This window comes from Aquila chrysaetos, chromosome 19 (genome assembly GCF_900496995.4).
Source record: "Aquila chrysaetos chrysaetos chromosome 19, bAquChr1.4, whole genome shotgun sequence".
In the NCBI taxonomy this organism is placed as follows: Eukaryota; Metazoa; Chordata; class Aves; order Accipitriformes; family Accipitridae; genus Aquila; species Aquila chrysaetos.
The window spans coordinates 4,110,599-4,121,676 of NC_044022.1; the positions used below are offsets into that span (position 1 = coordinate 4,110,599).

The 11,078-nt window shown below is 40.8% G+C and overlaps 1 long non-coding RNA gene across 1 annotated transcript; it reads right to left on the bottom strand.

Annotated features, from left to right (window-relative positions):
• Positions 1-720: 720 nt before the first annotated feature.
• Positions 721-10,811, bottom strand: LOC115353601. The gene is made up of 4 exons (XR_003927624.1): positions 10,715-10,811; positions 6,423-6,660; positions 2,145-2,176; positions 721-777 (listed from the first exon to the last, which is right to left on the bottom strand). It is a non-coding gene; the product is annotated as an uncharacterized LOC115353601 (long non-coding RNA).
• Between the last annotated feature and the right edge of the window lie 267 nt (positions 10,812-11,078).

Below are 11,078 nucleotides of genomic sequence, written 5' to 3' on the forward strand. Positions count from 1 at the left end.
TCAATCTATAATTTTGGGCCTGTAAACCACCTTCAAGCATAGCAGCCCAGATGGTGCTATCCTTCCCTCCAGTTGAGCAAGAAGTTGGGAGGGGACACAGCTAGGACCCAAACTGGCCAAAGGCATATTCCATACCATATAAAGTTATGCTCAGCAATAAAAGCTGGAAGAAGAAGGTGGAGGGGTTGAGTTCCAAGGTGGCTGTTGCTTAGAGACTGTTTGGACATTGCTCTACTTTGAGAGGTGGTGAGCAATTGGCATCACTTGGGTCTTTCCCCCCTCTCTTTCCTTCGCTTACTAAACTGTCTGCATCTCAACCAACAAGTTTTCTTGCTTTTGCTCTTCCTTTATACACTGTCATGCTGGGGGAGGGGGGAGAGTGAGCAAGCAGCTGTGTGGGTGCTCAGCTGTTGTCAAGGGTCAACCCACAACAGTTGGTAATGAGCTTGTCTAAATCAGTAACAATTTTGTCTTTTCATCACCATTATTTGGCAGTGAATTTACTGTAACAGATCAGGGACCTTGGTCTGAATAATAAGTTTGAAAGACAAATTATTGTTTCCAGCAGATTAATCTACTACAGAATGTACAATATTAAAATCATGGGGTGAGATGGGACAGGACTTAGAAGAAACCTCAAGTGGTCATTTCAATCATATCTGCTCACAGCAGGACCCAGGCTCCCTCTCAAAGCATGGAGACACCTGAAATCAAAAGTATCTTTCAGCTGTGCAAGGCATTGACTCCCAGTTCCTGGCTGACACGGAGCTCCAAACCCTGTGGGAGCCAAAAGGTACAGTATCAGCTGAGCAGCCCCTGTGGAAAGAAAAATACAATCCAGCACATCACTTCTTCAACCAGTTGCTAGTCCTCCTCTATCTCCTCCTTCCCAGTTCCAGCCAGAAGGCACAATGAACTGGGTCTAAACCATTTTGACAGTTGTTTGAAAGCCGCATCATTAGAAGCTGCTATGCAAAAGCCTCCCTCAGTATTTACTTCTCATGACTAGAATGCTTCTTTCTCATGTCCGACTTACATCTTCCTTGTTTTAATTTTGGGGCATTACTTCTCATCATATCCTTCATGGGCCTACAGAAAGTCCTTACCTAATTTTTCAGTACTTGAGAAATAGTATCATGTTTCTTTTCAATTTCTTTTTCCACTAAAAGGAATAAAAATGTAGGATTCTTCTAATGTTAAATCACTGATCCTCACTGGTTCTTGTAGCATATTTCAGCTCTGAAACTGGATTATCTGTTACTCCAAGTTTACTTGTGAGGCTCTAAACGTCTGAAGAATGAAAGACCTTGAACTTGCAGAGCTGCACTGCGATCAGTTCTACAGCAGCATAAACAGATAGAGCTGGTCAGATTATGCATTACAGAGAGATAATCCAAGAAATTTTTTTTAATAATCTGTTCTTGAATTTTGTAGTTGGTTCAGATTTTAGCAAACGCATTCCTTACATGGCTTAACAGTGCAAACATTGCAGATAGGTTCATAAGCAGTTTATAGCAGATACTACTGATACATGATTTGTTAGTGTTTCTGAATAACTCAACTGGATGGCAACATTTTCAAAGAATAAGAAATACTTCTGTGCAGATTTCTGTTTATGCTAAAATTGTGGCATCTTTAGGTTGAACAGCCAACATACATGCAAATGGGGGTGGGGGGTGGGAGGAGTTAATCCAAAAAAATCACTGTTATTCTTTCAGCTTTCATCAGAATGTTTTCCCTCAGCTAAGTCAGTCCTAACACTGATCTATATAACTGTGACATTGCTCTGCTATGAGACTTTCTGAAACAACTGCAAAACTTAATTCTGTACTTTTGCCTCAAATACAGCCATAAACTAAAAATTAACCCAAATACTGAATTCCCTTCTGCTGGCTCATTCTGTTCCACAGTAGTAAATACTGTGTAACTGGTCAGTCAATTTTCAAAATGCAGTCTCTGACAGTTTAATTAATCTAATAGCAAAATGCTATTAGTTATCTACTGTTACCTACTATATGAGTATTTTGCTCTGTACAACAAATTTAATGAAGCCCAGAAAAAAAAAATATACCAGTAGTTAAAAGAGGTATTTGTCATATGCTTTTATACCAGTAATACATTAAATTTGAAAGTGGCATACATACGAATGTCTCCTGGTCTGGAACAAACTTTGTACCTGCCAGCAAGGAGAACAAGATCCAATTACAAAGACCTAAATACATCTTGAAAGTAAACTTAGAAGAGATCTTGCACTTACAGAAACATATAATGGTATCCGATATGTCAGCCATGTCACTTGACGCAAATCAGCTCTTTCTTAAAAAATCATTTTACACTGAAGTTTTATTAAAGACAATAAAACACCCAGGTGCTATTCCTGCTTTTTACATTAGTGCACAGCTTCACAACAGGCTGGCTGGGGCACACACACACGAAAGCAGACTGGCTGTAGTATCTTTCTAGTTCAGTTGAGAGCTTCACAGAAGATCTGTAGATCAGCACTTGAAATCAAACAACAGTTCCTTAAACTAAGCAAGATCAGTTCTTGGTCAAAACTCCATTACCGTTTAAAGCAAGATGATTACTTAAAATCAAGCTAAAAAAAAGAAAAGAAAGGCGGCTACTAGTTCTGCTTTTTGACTTGCCTTATATTGTTCTGCTAAAGTAAAAAAGGGAGCTGAGCCAACACTGTAAAACTTAAACTAGAAGGCATCTATATGGTGGCTTACATGAGGCGATGGTGCCACCCAATGTCCGGAAGTTATACATAAGCTTGTTTTTCTTTATTGCTCAAAGAGCAAGCAAAAAACCCCCAAAACCCAACAAACCTTATTGCTTATTAGTAATCATATCTGTATGCCAAGGCTTGGATCAGACACATGATTAACAGATGTAAATTTCAAAACGGGCAAATGTTGCATATTTCTTTTGTTTCAGCTTGAATTCTCTGTAAAATGAATATTACCATAGCCCAGGTAAATCCAGACAAGCTGTCAAAAGACACTTACCAGCATTTTCCTAAGGTCCTCATTATTTTAGTTTCTCATTTTTGGGGCCAACCCAGTTGGGGCCTCTCACAGGGATCAGTCTTCAGCATGCTCTAAGCAGAGCATGGACTTTACTACGACAGTACTAAAATCAAATCTCTCACACAACAATCCAGTTTTCATCCACAGAGCCCTGAACCTAGCCCGTGTTCAAAGGACAGTAACTTTTTCGAAAGGCAACTGTCCATAACTATAGGAATTCAAACAAGTTTATCATATTGGAAAAGTTTACCAGGAGATCATTTCTGACAGTCACTGTTAAAAGCGTACATCTCGTTTTTGTTTTGAATTTTGCTCTCATCCTTCTACTAGAGGAACATTACATGACTATGCCTAAAATAAAAAAATGCTCTGATAAGCATATACCTCTTTCTTGTGTAAGTAATTCTAAGTCTAAATCTAAACAATGGATTGTTTATACCACCTTGCAGAACATGCTTTCTATGCTATAAAGCACGCTACCAGCTCTTTGAGCTATCTTCAACTCTTCCAAATCATCTATAAATGTAAATATCAGAAACCACACACAGGAAGCCACACTTACATTTACACAAGCATCCACATCACAGAAAGTTGTCTTGTGTTAAGATCTATACCCCTGCAGTAGAATGTTCTAATAGTTTTTAAAATACTACTTCTTTCATCCCGCTTGCTAGTCCTTTATACAACTATGGGTTTGTGCTGCCTTACTTTCACCATATTTGTAACTGAACCTTATGGTTACCTAACAAATAAATAAGCTCCCTTCATAGGCCCTTAACTTCCAGAATACACATATTTCTTAGTCAAGCATATTCAATTTTTTTTCTTCAAAAGAATCATTTCCATAGTTTTGTATGTACCACCTTTGAGATATTTCTTGAGGAGAAGGGAGCAATTTGAGCTGTTAATTACGCAGTCTGTCAATTTTTAACTTTCAGTATTTGATATTCTATCCAACAGATTTTTGTAGCTTTCATATGAAGACAGTTGGAAGTTTTAAATTCTAAAAATACATTTTATTAACAGATTTCTGTGGCAGCATGTTTAAGATAGAATAAATTAGCTATTCTAAATGTATGACGAAGTATGGCTATAGACATGCTATAAACACTCAAAGAAAACTTCTGTAGTGCTCCATTTGTGGCAATTGTTGACTTTGTGACAATGCAAACAGAGAAATAACATACCTACCTTCCTTTTTAGAAAAAAATATACAAGTGTTGGATTTGTGTATGCATAGGCACAGTACCATGCATACACACTTTTAAAAGATGTTTTATTACATGCCCTTTCATAGCATGCTTACTGTAACCTGTAGCATAGATATATCGATCTAGTTAGTTATCTTTTCATACTGTTCAGGCCTAACTGCTTAGTCAGTATATTTTCGGTAAGTTAGTGAAAAAGAGAAAGAAATTAATTTCTTAGTGTCTGTACAAAAGATAGTGACACTATATTTGGGGGGGGGGGGTTGGTTTTTTACATAAGTCAAAATTTGAACAGTCTTTGAAGTGCTTGGGATATTTTCTAGTGAAAAATGGCTTGGATTACTGTCAGAAATTCATAACAAGTACATGTCATACTAATATTACAAGTGTTATTTTTAAAACATTCTACCAATGTTGAAAGCACAAGGAGTCTGCATAATCCGTGCACATCTAATTAGCACTGAGTCATATAAATGATACATAATGATTTGGCAGCATATTGCCAGATGGTTTGCTATCAGATCAAATACTAGTAACTTAGCTTCTTTTTCTCCATTCCCTACCTCCCAATTTTCATTTATATCCATTTTCATTTCTCTACTTAAAAATAACATTCAGTTCCTTTGATTTTATATACACAAACCAGTCAAAAACCACTGATTTATTTTTTTTTAATCCAGACTGCCTCCTTGCTTTGCAATCTTTTTGCTTTTACAAGTGCATTTATTTCATTAATTGCACTTAGGCATCAGAGAGTTCATGCAATCTAATTCCATATTTACTTAAAAACTCTTCAACTCTTCACTACTTCCAATTAGTGATGTGCAGCTGGTCACCTACATTAAATTTGTTTTGCGCCATAATCCTATTGTCTGATTTCCTCAATCAAAACACTTCTTGTGTCTAAGCAACAGGGGGAAAAAAAAGGTTATGAGGAAATTATCAACACATAATCACTGAAGTTAAAGTATTTGAGATTCATGAACACTTAAGGTTTAGTATTATTTGAATGTTCCTGAACTCCATCACTTTGTATCTTAAAGCATTTATGGTACACTTACCTGACCGTACTAAGTTTATTAAATACAAAGTAAATAAAGTCTAAGTGTTCATTTTCCTAAAATTTCATATTTTCCATTAGGACAAACCAGTTGTTTAAGTGAAAGGATGAAAATATCTATACATCTAAGTGAACAGAACTAAAAAGTGTACAATAACCTTGGCACGATAACTTAATTTACTTTCTTCACTGTGGACACATATTTAGTTAACGGTCACAAGAGCATTCCAGACGCCTTTAGAAGGCCTTGAACAGAATAAACAAGAAGACAAAAAAAGAAAGATAGCAATTAGAACAACACAGGTGCGCATTCCACGATAAAGGGAACTTGGCACAAAGAACCTCAATTCGGCAGTTTATGTTGACCAATTAGACTGAGACAAGTTTCGCATGTTTTAATTGGTATAACCAATTATGTCCTATGTTTATGCGCGTGTACAGAGTTAGTATAACCAATTATATCTTATGTTTGTGCGCGTGTACAGTGTTGATATAACCAATCATATTTTATGCTTGTGCACATGTACAGTGACTTTGCAGAATATGTGACTATAAGTATGTGTGTGTTTTAGCAATAAAGGGTCGTCTGTTGTCTGCTCTCAAGATTACAGGCGTCCGTCTACTTCAATCTCCTCACTTCACCTTTGCATTATTTAGTTTCAGTCTTAGTTTTGTGTTTTTCTAAATCCAAAGAATGCTTAATCAACATCAGACAGTAATCGTAGTTTCCCAGCAATCAAAGCAAACCTTCCCAATTACAATTTTTGAGGAATTCATGTTAACCTCAAAAGCCAAGCCTGCTCCTTTTTCATTCATGTTTTATAAGCACACAGATCTATTAATAGGTGTGAAAATTAAAAAAAAAAGAAAAAAAATCACAGAAAAAGGACATCCTTGTATTCGGATTAAAAAGTTACTTTTGGGTTAAGAGCCTTATTCAGAGTGTCAGGAAAATAAAGCATCACCCCCTTGGTTGCTCTGGGATTTGGATCCATGCTATGCTGTGTGTTGAAGTAAGCTGGTACATGGGCAGAGCCGTGAAGAGTCACATTAGAATTTGCCAAGTGCTGAGGCTTTTGTCAGGAAGCATGCAAGAATCTATCATGTGAAGTTTATTTGCCTTACCTGAGAGGCTGTGCATGTTGTTTGAAGTGGGTATTCCCCACAGTAGGGATGGTCTGAACAGTACAGCTCGGATTTCAAACCTTTAGAAAGCAGTGCCCATCGGTTGCTATGCTTCAGACGGCTTACACTACTGCATTGGTGCCATATCCTCTTCATTCTTTCTTTCTTTCTCCAGGATAAGTACATGGATCGAGGTATTAACAAACAGAATACTATAGAACATTATCATTAACAGTTCCTATACAGAAAAGACAAAAAAAAGGCCAAATGAAAATACTTAACTATTTTACAAGCATAATATGTTAGCTATTGCTTCATATAGTTGAATAAACATTTGGCATTTCATACTACTTTCCTTATTACTATCCTCATTTTCACTTGATTTACAAAATGTTTATATACATAATAATAAATGTCATACAGTGGTAACATAGTGGTATGAAAATCAGTGTAAAAAAAGGGCTGCAGTACAGCATTGTACAGCAAGGGTGAGACTACTGGAGCTATATAGTGAATTAATTCATATTTCCAGAGAACCATGACTTGATAGGAACATCAGTCTTTCTTTGGAGTAAGCAATGATCTCAAACGCCCTTTAAAACTCAGCCTGGAACCCAAGAACAAATGAACCCTAATTGCATTAGGTTTGCATTAAAGGCCTTCTCAAACAATGAGAGACAGAAATGGTGCAGCAGCTTAGATTGACCAGCATGTCTACCATGCACTATCTTAAGAGTCAACTGCAGTAAAGCTGGCATAGGCAACCTCCAAATAGATTAGAACGATAGCATGGGCTGGAATGCAGCTCAACCCACAAATGGAAAGTGAGAACATAAATAAACTCCCCAGAGAAATGATGCAGAGACCTATTTAGTGCAATGCAATGTTCAGACGTTGCCTGCTTAAGCCAGGACGGGCTTTCCTGTTTTCTGTTTTAAATAAAATGTGAAGATTATGTACAAAGAATGCTGCCTCTACTGTCCTAGTAGACCTCCTGTACATCTCTGTTTGGGCCCCTGGCAACATAGCAGAAATCCTAAGTACTCAACAGATTCCTACGTTATGTTCTCTGATGCGGGGCCTTCCACAGGGACATTAGCTTTAGTTCACTTAGGTCATGTTTTATAATGGTAATATTCCCTGTATAGACACTAATGTCATTCTACCTCCACACCCCATGACACTTTACCAACATTAGGACTGGTTTAACACATGAGGTAACTCCTGTTCCCATGTCAAATTCGGTTTCTTAACACCCTTATTAATGCTCTGGTAGAGGCCACAACGTAGAACATCCAGTGCTAAATGTGAAAATAATTCTTTAAAGGCCTAACCAGCTACCATTTTAAAGCATCACCTGCACTGATGAAGGCCAGATTCCTCTTTTCTCCAAGTCAGAATGTGGACATGTTTAAAGAAGTCCTTAACTGTCACAGACAATAAGAGCACCTACATAGCTCAACACCCTGCACATGCTGAGGAATAAATGAAAATCCACAACAGATACTTTTTTGTCACCAAACCCTCTCCTTATTTACCATAAGCTAAACACCTAAGTAGATAGGATATTTGGGTAGACTGAGCAACACTCACACTAACTGTGCAAGGCCACCTTAAAAAGTTGAAAAACACGAATCAATCATTATATTCTGGTAACAAGCTGCAATAGTTGGTGCATTGCAAAAACACAAAGGTTGAAATAGAGCATCCATGTGTAAGAATCCAATATCCCACTGAACAATGAGAAAGCAGGAACAGCAGAACCTTCCTCTTCCCTTCCCAGCAGCATTAAGATCCCAGACTACCTGACAGGTACCAAGGAGAACGTTAACAGAAATTCTGCAACAGGCCAGCATGTCTATCCACACGGCCATCCACTGAAGGCTGATGTGACAACCAAAGGGAAGGGCAGCACTGCGGTTATTCTCAGTTCCTAAACTCACAAGCTTTCCAACACAAGTAAACCGCAGCAGAAGTTAGTTACAGTGTGTCCCCGCCTCCCCACCCCAGACAGTTAACTGTTCTTATGTAAACCTTCCTATCTCTAGTTCAGACAGGAGACACACCCAGAGTCTTTACATCATTGGAAGAAAGAACCAAGTGTTTTAAGGGGGGTTTTCTTGACTTTTTAAATAATTTTTATAATCTCATCTCTACAGCCCTCGGTAAATCACAGTTTCAATGATACCAATCCTGCTGGCTCTGTCCAGAGCATCAGTGTAGCCAGACAGATGCAAGTCTTCTCACTGTCAGGCCTCACAAGCGTGTCAACCTTAGCCAATCTTAGTCATATCATTTCTTGATGGCTCCTTGATCTTGTATTTGTTGGTTTTCATCAGTGATGAAATGACGTTATTATCAGTGATGATGATGTTATTATTCACGTCATAAGCGTCAAATTTGTTCCTCCACAGAGCACTTCCTGGTGGTACATGGGCTGCGTCCACCACCACAGGGCTTCCAGCCTACAGAACGCTGGCAACACGCAGCACCGGCTACCCTTTGAGAATGGCCCTCACCCCTGCTTCAGCTGCCCCAGGCCCAGCCTTAGGGACCATCTTGAGCAAGCATCTTACCACTACTAATTCCCTCAGCCATTCTTACCTTCCCCCTACTCCTCCCCAACACCACTTACGGTTCCACAGTGGGAATTCACCTCACAGATAGCAAGTCACTATCACTATGCGCTTCTGTTCTAGGCCAAGTAAGAAAAACTTCATTCCTATACTGGGATCCCAGTTCACTGAAGCCATAGCTCAATCGCTGCACCGCACAACACTGTACTGCACCATCAGACAGATGGTGCCAGCAGAGTAACTTCCAAATTCACTGCTGAGCATAACAGTTTTCTCCCTTTAGAGCCCAGCTGCAAATCTGGGCAAACAGTCAAGTTTTTCTTATTTCTATTCAAGGATAAACAATTTACAACAAAGGAGAAAAAGCAAAAGGGCCGTTTGGTATCTACTTTTATCATCTACGGTGACACTTAAACTAGCGGGTATGCTGTATGTTCATCATTTGCCACAACAGAATTTTCTAAACAATCGCTGAAAATACTAGGCACCCAGCTTCTTGTCAGATAAGGTGATGGCTGACATGCAAATGAACTGGTAATAAAGGGAATGGATTTTCACCTTCAAGCTCTAGAGAAGTATTACCCAGAATGCAAGGACTTTGGACACTCATGAAGGTGGCAGAAGTATTTTGAGCATTTCTGTATCACCCAAGAGAAAGCAGGATATTTAAGCACCTAAATACTTTGAAGAAGTCTACCTCCTCATTTAAAATTGGAAGTGCATTATCAGGAATATTTACCACGTCAAGTAGGGACAGGAAACCTCATCAACGTACACCTTAAGTGTTTGGCCAACGTGTCATCTTATTCTGAAGTTAAAAGTTGCATCCTCAGCTAGTCACACAACGGTGTCAATGGATTTTTCAGCTATGTGGCTCCTCTGGAACCCGCAAGCATTATTTTAGGGGACCAGTTCCTCCCCATATATACTCAGGAGGAGTCAAGATCCAACACAGAGCTGAATGTTACTCAACTCTGAAGCGAAGCTTTAGCAGAGGTAAGATTGCTGCAGCGCAGTATCTAGAAGGGGAATAGGGGCAAAATACTGACATTTTGCCTCTTCCACACAGGGACACTGGGGACTCTGAACACTACCATCTCTCTGCACCCTTCGTAACAGCCAGGACCAGAAGGGCAGCATCTAACAGACGTACCCCTGACAACCAAAATCAAGATCTGTGTAACTGCCATGCCTCCATATGGAATGCAGGAGGCTACGGCCTGCCTGTAGAAAGGGATGGGGTCCTGAACAGCTAGAGCTGGACAGCTAGGAGATTAGTATTATAGTGTAGTGTGGCACTGGACACAAAAGTCCTCTTATGGAGAGCAAGTGACCTGTTACATTGATGTATTTAACCTGTGCTGTTACTTTTTGCTAGCCCTAAGAGCACCCCAACAGCATAGCGGGGAGACACCTGCAACAACGTGATAGCCGACTCTACAGAGAGGTTTCCCAGTGTATTAGAGGAGTAAGGATATTGTCAGAGATAGCCGCTTCTCTCCCACTCTCGCACACATACAGGCTCAGCAAAATACAAAGCTCCCTGAGCAGCAGAGCCGAGTCACACGCTGGGACAGCCGAGCACCCCAACAGTCTCCTCACACAGCCCCCACCGCCGCGCTCGCTCCCTGCCCGGCAGGCCCTGCGCCTCCCGGGCCGCTCCACCCAGGCCTCCACGGCTGGCAGCCCTTCCTCCCCCGCCACCTCCGGCTAAACCCAGGCTCGTTCCGCCCCCACCGCCGGCAAAACCGAACGCCGGCAGACGCGTACCGCCATTTGCAACGCTTATAAACCACCAAGCAGCCCGCGACCGCTCCCGGGGCAAGCCGAACCGAGGAGCGAAGGGGAGGCGGCGAGCAGAAGGGCCGGGAAGGGAAAAGAAAAGGCGAGGGGACGCGGGGACAGCGCTGAGGAGACGCGGGGAGAGCGCTGAGGGGACGGCCCCAGGGCTCCGCTGCCCGCCGCGCGCGCGGAGAAGCCGTTTAACGGCCACCAACCGCCCGCCCTCGCGCGCGCGCGAGACACCGCCCACCCACCCGCCCACCGCACTTCCCTGCTCGGCTCGGCCCCGCCCCTTCCC